Source organism: Anser anser (genome assembly GCF_964211835.1).
Source record: "Anser anser genome assembly, chromosome: 2".
NCBI classification, from domain to species: domain Eukaryota; kingdom Metazoa; phylum Chordata; class Aves; order Anseriformes; family Anatidae; genus Anser; species Anser anser.
Window position 1 is genome coordinate 46374858 of NC_139721.1, and position 15905 is coordinate 46390762.

Consider the following 15905-nt stretch of genomic DNA (forward strand, 5'->3'; position numbering starts at 1 on the left):
ATTTTCCATTGTCTCTGCTCAAGCAGCATGACTCTGTACTGTCAAGGCAAATTGGACTTTTATGACTTATACTTACTAATTCATTCCTAGCTTATATTTTTCAACATTTTTTTCATTGCTAATCTTTCATATATGCATGGGTGGAGTACTCATAACAACTCAAACCTGTTTTGCAAGAAATAAACTGCAGCATAGAAGATGTGTAAAACTCCATTACACATTTAAAAATTTAAGTGATTACATATTCTCGAATTTCAGTGTGATTTCAAGAGTTTTTTTTTTTTAATTATTATACAGTTATTCAGAAAAAAACTTTCTAGTTGGCACTAGATATTTTTGAAGAAATGTGCCAATTTGGTAAAATTTTCTCAGGCACAGGATACAGTCTCATAAGGAGATGGTTGTGTCAACAGTCCTAAACAAAGCAATAGATAATTCACCAGTCCAAAATAAGGAAAACTAAGCTTTTGCTGAACTGTGCAATTAATTTCTTTCTTGCTGAATGCAGAAGTTGGGGGAAATATTCTAGTTGTCATAGCAGCATAATAAAAGAAACAAATGCTCCAAATTAGAAATTCGTATGATAGGAAATGTGAACTTCAAGCATCCTTACACTGTGTTATTCATATTTTCAGTCATAATGTTGAAATGTCGTTTTCTTTTTCTTTCTTTTTTTTTTTTTTTTCTCATTGCTTTCATTTTCTGAGTGATGCACAGAAATAAATGAATGCTCATTAAAATATGTGTTCACTTTGGACTCTCTGAATGATTTTTTTAAGTTTGTTATGGAACAGCAACTTATGCACTATTGAAGGAAAGTAGTAAAAAATACATGCCACAGCTTTAATTTTGCAAAATATCCAGTAATAAATCCCAGAAACACAGTAATGCCTGAAGTAAAAACACACATGTAAAATATAAGCAGCAACTAGTTTTATTCAAGAAAGAGGAGCCTAGCTGTCGAAAATTCTCTGTACTGCTGCAAAGGTCATGTGATACTATGATCATGAATGAATTGACTAAATTGACTGGAGCATCATGCTTAGGAGAACCTTATGAAATATTCAATTTTAAAATAATATTGTAATTCTACTAGAACTATATTAAATTTAATAGAAAGAAAAATGAGTCAGTTTCTTCCATTGCTTACATACACAAAGAGCTGACTCAGGCCAGTTTTTCACTGTTTACATTCATAAATGGTCTGCCACAACTGTGGGATGAAATTCCACTAAATAACTTTTTGAATAACTGCATCAAATATGGAAAAGAGATGGGGTTGGTATCCTTGTTCAGCACATGCTCTTTCACTGTATGCCTTGCTTTTTCTATACTATATGACAAGTGGTCCCAGCTGGGCTATCACCAGAGCATGTACACTTTTAGGATGACACATCTCACTTGCATTGCTTGTTAGCATGTTGGACTGCTCTGGTCTGTGACTCACTTGTGTATATGCTCCTTTTTAATATATTTTATAATAAATTCTTTAGTATGCTGCAGTTGAACTGTTCTAGACAGCCTATATTAGCATGACTCATTATTATCTAAACATTCAAAGGTAGAACTGGATCTATGTTGTCTGGTTTCAGCATAGGCAAACAGCTTGCAAACATATGGTTGCCGGGAGCTGTATCACTTAAAAACAAACTTTAATTTGCTATGCCAAAAGCAGTATTCATTAGTCAATCTTGAATTTCAAATCCTGACTTGTAATAGGAAATCAAGAGAATTAAATGTTTTAATAAATGTAAACCCCAAGTTCATGTGAGAAATATTTGCTCTAAGTATCAGTATCTAAGTATCAGGGTCCCACTTGATCCACGCAGAATGAGTGTTTGATGCAGTCCTCATCCTCCCACTTCAAAAAAGAGTATGGAAGAGCTGTAGATGATCCAGAGAAAAGCAGAAAAGATGATCAAAGGTATGAACAACTTCCAATTACACAGTTTAGGAGACTTCAGCTTGGCAAACAGGCAATTGAGGGGATATATGATAAAGCCATAAAATATGGGGAGTGGCATGGGAAGGGTGAATAGGCATCAGTTGTTCATTGTCTCTCTCAATAGTAGTAGTGACATCAGATGAATCTGCAGATTGTTGGTTCAAAACACGAGGATTTTTTTTTTTTGTTTCATGCAGAATGTATTAAGAATAAACACGATAGTGACAGTATTTTTTAGAAGCTAGAAGTTTGCACAGATTGAAGGACAAACTGAAGAATTTCATGGAAGTAAAATCTATAGGGTCACAGGATATACTGAGTTCATGTACTCCCCAAGTTGCAAATAATCAGCCTGTTAAAATGCTTGGGAAAATCATTACCTACCTACCTGCTTTTATAATTTTTACTTGGTATCCTGTTCTGTCTGTTATCTTGGTCTGTTCCAGCACAGTCATCTTATGCTATTTGTTTATTACCTGACCATTGCAAATATTCAAATAGTGCATCTATACTTTCGGGGTACTTACCCAATAACTATAAACTTGTCTTTCAAGATTAATTTCCAAAGAACATTGCAGCAAGTCTGACAGAGTATAAATAAACTATAAATAAATACAGTGTGATCTGCATAAAAAAGAAAACATAAAAAAGTAGGAAAAATATTTGTAGCTTAAATATATATTTTCACCACATCTTCCATTATGATACAAAATATTTAAGAGACTTTAAGATTTCTATGAAAATATGTTACAGGATTATCTTTTGCCATCAATGACATTAAATGCTAAAATATATTTTTAAAAGTCATTAAATTGTTATAACCATGCACTTACCATACATTTAAAACAGAAAGAAAATGCAAAATGTATGTAATAAGGATTGGGAAGACAGACAATTATAGGTTGAAGAACCTGACCTGTAATACAGGTAGTATTGTTAATTTTTATATAGACCTCTTTTACAGTATTAGTCTACCTGAAATCTTAGTTAAATATACTCTGCAACTGAGCAGTGTGTGAATCATTGAATACACTAGTTAAGTACATGTTTCACTTGGCAATTTCTTGACAGATCCCAATGAGACAATGAATGAGGAAGTATTTATTTGGGCCTTGTAGATCTTCTTTACTTATCTAGCAGGTGAAAACAATCCTCAGTTCCAAGCAGAAAGCTGTACTGCTCAGACAGACTACAAAATTGATAGCACTTTTAAACTAATGGTTACCTTCATCTCTGTGGTCAGATCTCATATATATATATATATATGAAATAATATATATATCAATATATATATATATATAGAAGATTTGGGATGGAAAAAGGGACAAAATACATGGGTGTTTTCTGGGTAATATAACTGGGTTATTGTTGTGGGTTCATGCTAAGCAAGTTTGTGTGAGCAAATGTGAATCTAACCAGCAAAACAAGCAGATGTCAAAAGGAAAGTTATGACACTTTGGCATAAATGAAAGCAAAGGGCTTATGTCTTATTTTTTTTTTTGCGGAAGAGGGAAGTGTTTGCCCCAGTAATGGTGACTAAAACTCAACAGTAGCAAACATACATGGATGTCTATTCAATATTAATGGAATCTATGACTTGAGAAGTTAACCGAGCTTTCTACCGCTTTGCTATGCTACCAATGTCATTTCCTTTCTTGGCACTTATTCTGTCATTTGGCTACATAGCATGGAGCCCCAGTATGAACTATCATATTAATACAAATATGAATAGTATGAACTATCAAAGAAATATGGCTTGGCTAATCAGAGACTCCTGACTGCTCCAGAGGGCAATAAATGAAACAAAATCCTGTATCAACCTCTTTGGAAAGCTCTGGAGGGGAAGGGCTTTTCACTGCCCAAAGAAATTACACACTAATATGGAGTCACTTCCTTTCTTTTCTAGTAGTTCATTCATATTACGCAACTAACAAGAAAGCATAAGTTAAGATCCAACCCATTTACTATGGAATAACATAAACTAACAAGAAAGAGAATCAAAACTTCTGAGTACCTTTATTTGGAAGGTTGTAATCTACTTCAACTTGCATGAAGATTTGTCCAACAACTTTCATGATAAGATAAAAAATGCAGCTATGAATTTCTGAGATACAGGTGGTTTGCTTTGTTATTTATACACGTATACAGCCATAACTTAGAGTTACTTTTTAATTTTAGTGCTTGACTGAGTGACCTGTGCAGCTCAGAAAATAGCCTTTGTTTTAGCTTCAGCAGTAATACTTTATATCCCATGCAGAGTGACAGATTGATACACTAGATAGAGTGGGGGATCCACTCTCAGTGAAAAACACTCTCAGGGTGTTTAAAAGAAAAAATCTAAATAATTATATTTTCTAATAAAATCCTTTTTTTTTTTCTTTTTTTTTTTTTTCTTTTTTTTTTCTTTTTTTTTTTTCTATATTACCTCACCATTTTCTGTGGTCTTTCATCATGTCAGAATTAATGAAAAGCAACAATTGACCAGCTGTAATACAGTACATTGCCTTAAACTCTCAGCAGAAAAAAAATGCTGTCATCAAATAAACCCAGCCACAGAAGTATCTCTTATTTTAAGTATATTCTCCTACCAAATGTTACAACATCCAATTATTTTTTTCAACCAAGTAAGATGTTTCATTATTTTAAATAACTCACAAGGTAAACCAATGAAAACGGTAGTTTATATGATATTAGTGACTTTGGGAAAAGGGAGAAAGAGAAGGTGTCATTCAAAGTCAGATGTGAACCTTTCTCTCTACAAGAGGAAGTTTGGTGGAAAAGAGTAAGAGAAGTTTCCAGCAAGACATCAAAAAGAGACAAAGCAATCAGTTAGGGAACAGATGATTAAGTGAAGTAGAGCAAGTGCATGGAAGGGAGTGAAGGGAACCAGACATGTAAATGGATGGGTAAATCTTGTTAGCACTGAAGGAGCCTGAGTTTAACATAAAAAGGTAAAGGGAACCATAGAAAAATGTTGAGAGAAAGAAAAACGGTGAGAATGATTTAGGAAGAGGACTTTTGAAAGTAGGGAAATAGGTGACCAAACCTGCCTGAAAGTTTGAAATGAGGAAAATGTGCCTGAGTATATAAAAAATAATAGTATTGGGATGGAAACTCCCACTCCCCTCAGATGGAGTAAGGAGAAAAGGAAGAATTAAACTCAAAGCTAAGTGTTATTGCCTGAAAAATAAGCCAGATTATTGAACTTCTGTTTTAGAAAGTTCCCTGAAAGAGCACTAAATCATGGAAACCAAAAGTGGAAAATCTTTGCCTCTGTCTTTTTCTGGTCACTTTGAAGCACCTCGTGGCTGTCAGGCTTTATACCCTTTCCATCACATAGTTGAAGTCCACGAGTCCAGTACTACTGCAGGCCAGTAAATCTTTGGGATATAACACACTTAACAAACCGATCTCATTGAAATCAGAACTGACATTTATTTCCCTTTGGAAACTCTGATTTCTTAAATTCAGACTTCTATTTACCCTCGCAGTCAGAAACTATATTTTTACAGGAAAATCAAAGAGATGAAAAAAAGGTGCTTATATACTGTAAATCTCACTTTTCCCTAACATTAGCCAGGAGGGCTGAAGCTCTTCAAGAGCTGCCATGCCTATTTGTGTGACAGAGATCCCCTGAGAAACACCTTCTCCAGCCTGGAAAGATAGCCTCACATTAAACACAACTGTTTTATATCTAGGCTCAAGGATGTTTTTTGACTATGTCTCATAAATATCACCAGTGATTTGTGAAGAAGTTATTTAATATTAAGAACAAAAACTCAAAGTCTTATAAAGCTGTATTTCAACACATCTGATTCCTATTACAAAAATATTCAATCTGGTGATTGTATACTATTTCCACAAATTATAACAGAAATCCTCTGGTCTTGTAACACACATTTTAACAACATTTTCTTACAGTTAGTACTAGGAGAGGATTATTACAGTAACTGAAGGAGAGGAACCTGTGCATGTTCCACCCAAAGTTGTACTACTTTCCAGTGAATTAAAACAATGTAAACAAAGAATGGATCAGTTTTCTGCAGTGTCAATGAGGTTATAATTAAAGGACAGCAGCCAACACATCTAATTATTAGGAGATGGGAACTTGATAACTTTGGAGAAAAGACATCTCTGACGTTTTTGCTTACAACAACAAGGAGCTTGACTCATTGACCCTGTCAAGGTCTTTTGTAGCCTTATATTACGACAGTCAGTTCTGGGCTGACCATTTTAATGCCATTTACTCAGTCTGGAGACAATAAGGACAAAGATTTCCTTGAGTGTGTCAGCCTTTTGAACGTCAGGCAGATGCTGAGTGCTTTTTAAATACCTGACACTCTTTTGCTCGTACAAAAACAATTCAGTAATCTTATTTAATCAACATTGCTAGAAATATATTGCTGCTACCCTGTGTTATCTTAAATTAATTGTGATCTCTTTTTCCCCTATTATTGTTCATTTCCAGGCTTACCGATACATTTTCAAAACAAAAGTTAATAGTCAAGTTTGTATGATCTTGAAGTCACATTTGTTACATATAAAAGGAGTAAAACAGGTGCTCCTTCACAGTGAGTCAAGGGTCTGTAGCTAGCATAGGATGGTTTACCAGAATGAGGTTCCTATTTTAAGTGAACCTGAAAATGTTGAAGCACGAGGCAATCTAAATATCATTCCAAACCAGTCTATGACTCTGAGATAGCATTAGCTACATAGTCTTGCAAACAAATCAAATATTCAAGACAACATAGAGTCTACATCATTGGATACACAAACCAAAGACACATCGTTGACAGTGGTCAGTAAACAGGTTTTTCACGGAGACTGACTGTAGAAAGACAGTGTCACAGCTATTGACAGAAGGAGAAATTTCCTGCAGGAAGGAATGGTTAACAAAGAAGCCTGCGACTGATTTAAAAATCCTGCTCTCTGAAGAAATCTGGTAAAACATTTATGCTAAGACACAATAGGCTCAGCACTATTCACTTAGAGACCTCTGCCAACAGGCGCTAACTGAAGAACAAGCATCCTATGGGTGTGCTTTTGCCAACTGCAGTTCATCATCATAGAATAATCATAGAATGGTCTGCGTTGGAACGGATTTTAAAGATCACCTTGTTCCACCCCCCCCGCCCCGCCATGAGCAGGGTCACCTCCCACCAGACCAGGTTGCCCAAAGCCCCACTCAACCTGGCCTTGAACATTTCCAGGGAAGGGGCATCCACAGCTTCTCTGGGCAACCTGTTCCAGTGCCCTCTGAGTGAAGAATTTCTTCTTAATACCTAATCTAAAACTACACTCTTAGAGAATAAAAGAATCATTGAATGGCTTATGTTGGAAGGGACCTTAAAGATCATCTAACTCCAAACCCCCTGCCTTAGGCAGGGATGCCACCCACTAGATCAGGTTGGGCAAGGCCCCATCCAGCCTGACCTTGAACACCTCCAGGAGTGAGGCATCCACAGTTTCTCTTGGAAACTTTCTCTTTTTAGTTTAAAGCCACTCCCCCTTATCCTATCCCTACACTCCCTGACACAGAGTCCCTCCTCAGCTTTCCTGTAGTCCCCCTGTAGGTACTGGAAGGTCACTGTAAGGTCTCCCCAGAGCCTTTTCTTCTCCAGGGTGAATAATTCCAACTCCTTCAGCCTGTCTTCATAAGAGAGGTGCTCCAGCCCTTTTGATCACCCTCATGGCCCTCCTCTGGAGTTACTCTAATAGGTCCATGTCCTTCTTGTGCTGGTGGCCCCAGAGCTGAACACAACACTCCAGGTGGGGTCTCACAAGAGCAGAGTAGAGGGCGAGAATCACCTCCCTTGACCTGCTGGCCATGCTCCTTTTGATGCAGCTCAGGATATGGTTGGCTTTATGGGCTGCAAGTGCACATTGCTGGCTCAGTTTACTGAGGGTCAATGTAATGAGTTGTCAGAATTCAGCTTCTGAATTTTGTCATCAAGAAAGATAAAATTAAAGGACCTCATTTTTGATTTAATCATCATAACAACTTCAGAGCTGAGAAAGCTGGTATGCAGGAACCCCCTCACCATAGCAGGTTTTACATGTACTTTTTCATTTTTCTTTCTTTCTACATGAGTTAATCTGTGTTAGTTGACACTGAATGTTACTTGCTGCTATTAGACCTCTGTCTCTGTGAATTATTTACATTATTTTAAAATGGCAAATACAGCAAAGCAGGATATGCAGAATGAAAATTCCATGTAAACAAAAGAGTTACCATTTCCCTAAGAAGCCAAAGAGGTACTTTAAAGCTCTATGGTATGGACCTTTTCCACAGTTTGATGTAACCTTTAGGGGTAAAATATCATATGGGAGTAGTAAAATTACTGTCTGGAATATCTATTAGAATATAGATTAGAATATATTATATTATAGAATATATATTAAAATATAGTTGTTGATATTTGACTCACATAAGTATTATTGATTATTTGTATTACAAGAGCACCAATAGTGCCGAAGATGCTACAAAACCATAAAAAAATGTAATCCCTCCACTGAAAAGGTCTGGAGAATGTTGTTAAGCAAAGCAAAGCAAAGCAAAGCAAAGGCAGTCATATGGTCAGAGACAAGTCAGCGGGGAGTTCCTTCGCAGCACTATGTATTTCCTTTAAAAAAATCTGCTTTTTATGTTGACTTAAAGTAGAAAGGCATGAATGACAGTGACAGGGAACATGTAAAAAAAAAAAAAATAAATCTCAGAGATTTTCTGGCTTTTACTACTTGTTACTTCAAAAAGAGAAAATGTAAATGAATCAAGTTTCATCTTGTACAGAAGATAAGGCCCTAACAGCTATCACAAACAGTAGGAGGTGTTGATGAGTGATATCTACACAGGTGCCACTGGGAGAACTTGTATTGCTATTTGATTTGGACAGTGATAGGGAAATATAATTTTCCTCATTATTATTCAGACTAATTCAGAATATTAGTACAGACCAAAATTAATTGTTGCAATTGTTTAAAACAATCAAGCTTTCTTTTATGATTATCCTGAAATTTTAATTTTCATTATGATGTGGGGAAGTCAAGAAGGTAAGCCCCTATGTCACAACATCTCACATGTTAATGTGTAAATGCATAAAACAAATGTCAGACATAAGGTGTAAAGGACAAACATCTAATTTGTATTTACAGTTATCACAATTATTTACACAAATTGAATAATGTCATGTGCATAAGCCTACCTAGATTTAATTAATATCCAATTTGTTCCCATACTGACGTGTATTTTATATGTTCATCACACCAAAACAATTTATTTTTTTCCAGATATGTTCATGCTTATAATCTCCAAGATAAGCATTTTCCCCTTAAAAACACACACACACACAAACAAAAAAACACAAAAAATTCACAATCCAAGAACAACACATCTAAAACCACCACAGATGTACTTTTCCAAGGACAAGTAGCTGTTTCATTCTGCCTTTATGTCACCTAGAGGAAAAACATCTTGTGTTACCTTCTATCTCTTCTCTTAATATAAAAGTATGTAATTAATATACTTAAAACACTGTAAATCTTTTTTCTTGAGCTGTACAGTCATCAAATTCCAGACACATATACTTTTCCTCTTGCAGTGGAACCAACATATAATTAGGCTATACTCAGAGTAATTATTTTAAAGATTTTAAAATGATGACGGAAATTATTATTTTTTATTATTTTTTTATTTTTATTATTTTTTTTTCTGAACTCATTGTATGTAGCATTAAGTAAGGGCAGGGGAAGTGAAAGAAACCCCAGTAAACACAGTAGAGGTTCCAGGCAAAGACGCAGCCATTCACTGGGGACAAGTCACGCTCCTATCTGCCAGCAGTGCTCTTGCTTCTGCCTGTGATGTCGGGAAAAGGGCCAAGGGCAGCAAGTCCTCAGCCGAGGCTGCGCCAGCTCCCCAGTGAGTCACAGCGTCTCTCTCAAGACAGGCATGACACCTCCTACAAAATCAGACTTGGCCTCACCCTGCCTGAAAGCAACTCTCTGCCCAAGCTAGGAGTATCTAAGTTAACTTCTAAACTCAGTACCAAGCCCATTTTTAATTGGCAAGTTAATCGTGTGAAAATGCTGACTGAATGTCATTTGTAAGTACTAGCCTTTTAGTTAAGCACATTTGCAGGTGGGGCATATATAAGCACAAAAAGCCCTCAGGACAAGTTGGAAACAGCTCTGGCAGTCGCATTGTCCCCATATTACAGCTCACAGCAGATCTTCACCAACACTATGTAAACTTTGCCAAGCTCTGTACAAACTGGTAAATACATGAAATACAGGATCTCTGGCTTCTAACAGCAAGAGAGAAACTTGGCTTTCCCTCTCTGTTCCTCTGTTGTGATTTTCATTGGAGTTTGTATGTCTTTATTGTAAATTAGGTTGCATTAAAATCTGAATTAAAAGTAAGAATAAGAAACTGAATTCTCAGTAATTTCAAGCTAAAATCTCAAATGAAGCCAGCACACCAGGTTTTCCATATCTTCACAGTTAGGTCAAGGAGAGGTCTTTGTAGTCAGCTGTGTGACAATCCTCTAAAGTGGTGTTACTGGCCCAATTCTAATTTAAAATCCAGTTTTATTACATTCCATTCATTTCAGTGAAGTTTGTTTCTCATTTGCAAAGTAAGTGAGATTAGAGTCAGATCCAGTGAGGTTTGCTACAGAAGGTCAGATAAGACTGAAAAAGTATCTCCAGGCTTTTTCCTATGGAAACAAGTCTTTTAAATCATGTTGCTTCTTGCAAAAATATCAGGAATGATTTTTAAACAACAGTTGTATTGCCTTAATTTGTTTGGTCTGCCTCACATAGGATGAGCTTAAGTCCTCCACAGACATCTAAAGCTATAAAAGCAACTGTACCAAACAAAACCGCAGGTCCAGCTGGCCCAGCTCCCTGCCTCTCTGATAGTGGCCAATAATGGATCAAGGGAAGCGCATACGAACATGGCAGGTATATACTGGTGCTTTCCTAGTGAGCTCACACAGCCTACAGCAATCTTTGGCATAGAGACTTCCTAAGAAAAAATATGACATGCTTCTGTCTTACAACAGAGTGCAAGTTCAGAGTAATTGCATTGAAATTTTGTGGAATTACATGCGTATAAAACCAACAACAGTAAGTGCATTTTTTTTCTGTGGACCCAAGCAAGGCACTTAATTTAAATACCTTCCTGTCCCTGTAAAGTTCATATTATGTTTAAAAATGACTTATTTTTATGACAATAACACTTTGCTTTATGGCAATAGCAACACAATTAGTAAAATAAATGCTTTTGAAAGATAAATGCTAATTACAATGAACGTACTTCCAGTTATTAAATTTGAATTCCATTTATTACTGACAGAAAAGTAACATTCAAATATCTTTAGTACCAGAAACATACATGTTCTAATCATAACTTTTATTGTAAACTTCAATTTTTTTTTTTTTCTCCAAACAAGTATTCTGAAAAAGAGTTTTACATAAATCTCTTATTCACTCAGAAAAGTCATTACTACCCATACAGTGCCCTAGGTGAAGAGTATGTGAACGGTGTCTTACGAATACAAATTTAGACAAGGTTCCCTCCCTGAGAAATTTGCAACCTAGTTTGAACAACCGCAACACTGACAATTTAAGGATTAAGCACAGGAATAGATGCAAAGAGACAGAAGAGGTCAAAAAGGTTAACTGACAGAGGTGGGATTTACTAAGAGATTTAAAGATCACTTGATTAACAGGTAGAGTGAGCTTCTTCCAAGGAAAAATATTAGCTTGAAAATTTCTTCAAAATCTTATTCTGAAAGAATTTGGAGTTCTGAGTGTCTGGAAGGTTTGGGGAGGCCAGTTCTAATGATCTTCACAAAACAAGGAAGGCAAGGAGTGAGCTCTTCGCATCTAAAAAAAAAAAAAAAAAGCCCAACAATTTCCTATGCCCTAAATTTCTTTCATTTTTTGTTTGCAACTGGGCTGGCAAATTAGTTCCTGAGTTTATAGCTTTTACCATGCTAAAAACTAGAAAGGAGTGCATGACTCAAGTTTTAATTTGTTCTAATCTAACCATTTCTATTTACAACCTTCAGGCCAAATTGTGGTAATTGCAGACAAACCACACTTTTCTATCCCTTCCCCTCGGAAGGACTTTAAATTGCAGTAGTAATACGCAAGTCCCAGTAAGTGCATTGTGGGGCTTGCGTGCTGCCTAGCCCCAGCGTGAGCCCTATCTTCTGTGAATCCATGCTCTATCCCTACCTAGAAGAGGGCAAGTGTGCTTAGAGGCTGTGTCTGGACCACACATCAGAGAGTAACAAGCACACCACTGTCCCAAGGGCCAGGGGTTGCCTCCAGCATTGCTGGGTTTTGCCACAGAGGATCTGCCAAACACCTTGGCTGTGGGACTCTGCAACCCTGCCCCTGCTTGCAGGGCCACCCAGGCTCCAGTGTGACATGCACAGCCACCAGCTGCCTGCTGTGGCAGCTAGAACTTGTTCCTGAGCATTTAGAGCACTGCTAGCTTATGCAGCAGCCATAAATCAAATTTTTTCAGCTCAAGATCTATCACTGATCACATTTCTAGGTTTTTTTTTTTTTTTTTTTTTTTTTTTTTGGTATGTATGGTGTAAGAGCATTTCTGACTTTAAAGTATCACTTTAGAGCTTTGCTTTATAACCCCGTAAAATAAAATGATTTTAAGAAAACCTGCCTCTGTGATTTCTTTCTGGTTACAGTCTCATACTTTCTCAGGATTAGCAACTGATTTCAATTATTTTTTTAGATTATCTTCAAGATACTTGTGGTAGCAGCACCTAACTTGTCAGGTGAGTCAGTGCCAAAAGTGTTGTGCAACATAAGAAACAAAATATATAGCTTGCTAGTTTGACAGTATCATTTCAGGTTAATTTTAAGAGTGCATAAGAAAGGAAATCCCTTAGTTATGAGAAATATTGAACTATAATTAGCAATATCCTGACATTTATTTTGTTGGAAACAGGAGAAATGGAAGAAATGAACTCAGAAGCACATACCTATCCTGTTACTTTTACAGGCTGAGTAAAGGGTACGCAATGCTCTACAGTGTATTAGATTATAAGATACACTTGCAATGTGTTCTTTTGTTTTTCACTATTTTATTACTTTCTTTAGATACTTTATGTGAAATAAATTACGAAATAACATAACTGTAAATCATGACTGGACTTCAGTATAAAGCATAACCCTTAAAAAAAACCTGTCATGGTCAAAATGCAGTTATTATCGTGGAAGCAAGTAGAAACCTGTTATATTATAAATTTTAACAAAGCAGTCTTCAGAAAGGTGCAGATGAAAAGAATATAAAATAATCTGTGAAAACAGAAGAAGAAGAAAAAAAGTAAAAATTACAAAGACACCGTTTAAGTTGTGCCTCTCTGCTGCTACTCAGACCGTGGTTGGAAAGGTGATATTTCAGCTAATAATTAAAGAGGCTCATTGTCTAATAGACTTTGGTATTTATGTGAAAAACAAAACCACAAAGAAATAATTTAGAACAACCAACAGCACATCACTTAGTCCATATACTACAGAGGATACACAAAGACGCATTAAATACATTGTGTTTACTTCACGCTGCAGCCAATGAAAGGAAGGGAATATAACATACTAAATACTTTGCAGTCTTTACTGTGGCTGTAGGAAAAAAAAATGGAATTGTGGAGTGGACATGATTATGATAATTTATATGTATATATATATATTTCTTTTTTACAGATTTTCAAAGGAGCTGTGTTGGTATTTTAAATCAGACCAGAAAAAAAAAAAAAAACTAAAAAATGATGAAAAGTGTAGAAGAAATGCTGAAGAAAACACAGGATTCAATTAAAGTATCTGGAAATAAAGACAAACAATAACCATTTTGCCAAATGACAAGTACAGTCTCTTCCCCTGAGCAAACTGAAACAAGCTAAGACAGCCCCAGAGCATAATCCCATGAAGCTATGAACCTGGCAGAGACAGTGCTTCAAATACAGAGCTAAGGAGGAGCAAGCACAGCTGCAGCATACGCCCCAGTTCTGACAAGTGACCTTAAACATCATTACTGCTCTCCAGCTGGGCCTGGATCTGTCCCTCAAGAACCAAAGCTCTTTCTGCAAGGCTGTAGTGGTAAAGCAATAGCAAACAGTTGAATAAATCACTCCGTCATTGATAAAATATCCATAAAAGCAGATACTCACGCACATTCTGTATTTTGTTTAACCACATGAGCTGTTTTAAAAATAAAGTTAAATGGGCTCATACCTATTTCTCATTTTTGCAGTTAATGAAAATGAAAATCACCAGTGGAAGGGTCACCTTCTACACTGAGGTCAGCTCTGTGCCAAGAAACACAACCCTTGCCTGCACATGCAGTTTCTCCAGGTCACTTTCTAACCCAGTCCAAATTTTGATTTCATACTTATGTATAAATAATGTGCTTTATGTGACCCTGCAGAGACTCTTTGTTAATTAAACAAGGCTGAAACCGACTGTTTCTTTGACAGTGGAAATATGCCAAGTCTCCATGGTCAGAGACACTTCTTACAGGCCTCAAAAAGCCCTGCAGCACTCTGGGCTCCCTCCATTAAAGCAAAAATCTTAGCATGGTGAACCCACACATACAAAGGATTTTCCCATACGCCTGCCCCCTCCCCCCCCCCTTTTTTTTTTAAGCACACCCACTAAGCATAGAGTGATGCACAATTTCCACCACAGTGACTGGGGGAACAGGCATATAGGAGAAAGCCAGGAGATGGCATCACTTTCTGTCACCTCTTTTGAGGCTCACTAGAGGGGTGTCTGATGACAGCCAAAACAAGGACCTCAGGGTGCATTTCCAGAGAGCTGGGGACACATGGGGCTGGGGGAGTCCACAGGTACGAGCAGATGAACACACGACCCTGCAAGCAGGGAGGAAGATGAGGGACAAAGAGCCCCTGGACTACTGTTACACAAAAAAAACCTTGAGATTTCTGTTACCCATTATTTTTTTCCTCTGTGCAATTTTATAACAATATAGGAAAACTGGGTTTAGGTTTGGGGGGTTGTTGGCTGTGAATTTAAGCATTGAAAAACAAACTTTGCCTGAAAATGTTGGAAATACCATTACATATATCACCAGACCTTTTAAGGGAAGTTGTCTTTCTACATGTCCTTAAGGGTACCAATACAATATATTTAATTTGTATCTTTGTCAGAAGTTAACTTTGAGGCATCTTCACAAAGTCAAAAAATAAAGGCATGCCTTCAGGCCTGATAGATGTGGAATCAGGATTATAGGCTTGATATGCTGAAAGCCATAAGAGAATAGGAGATAGAAACTAATAAGCATTTAAATATATATATATACATATATTGTTATTTTCGAAAATACAAAATATTTAGGAAATATTTCTTCTATCTGAATTAGATGAAAACATCTGCTATTTTAAAAGTATTGTACTTCAATGTGCATGATTTAAAGATGCTTTAAGAATCTTACTTGAGTAAGAAAATGTATAAATAAGATTTAAAAAAGGATTTCTATCTTAAGCAAACCCTGTTACCAGAATATTTGTTTTCTAGCTAAGAAGTTGTTTACACAGATTGTTTACTAGATTGTGTGATTCTGTTGATTAATGAGTAGCAACTTCACAGTTAGCATTTGGGAAATAAGATTGTAATTTAAATGGGAATTTTATGGCAGCTTTTCCAAAGCACTTATCTCCCTTAATCTCATGCATACATTGTAAAAGGTTTGTAGTTTGTCCAAAGAGTCATATTAAACAGGAAAACAACTGTACTGCTAGTCTTGTGTAAGTAGGTCTAGATAGACCCTACCAGTCTGTGAATAAAATTGGATTTGTGAGAGTTAATGAAAGTAATATAGGAGTCACTGATTCTGCTTTGTCTCTTCGTCCTTTTAAGCAGAGATGTGTGAGAGTTTGCAGATCTAATATTTGAAACCACACAGCAGTTAGCT

At 36.4% G+C, this 15905-nt stretch overlaps 1 long non-coding RNA gene across 1 annotated transcript; it reads left to right on the forward strand.

The window, feature by feature from the left end:
• Positions 1-1568: 1568 nt before the first annotated feature.
• Positions 1569-15135, forward strand: LOC310894764. The gene is made up of 3 exons (XR_014580146.1): positions 1569-1924; positions 12708-12750; positions 13679-15135. It is a non-coding gene; the product is annotated as an uncharacterized lncRNA (long non-coding RNA).
• Positions 15136-15905: the final 770 nt, after the last annotated feature.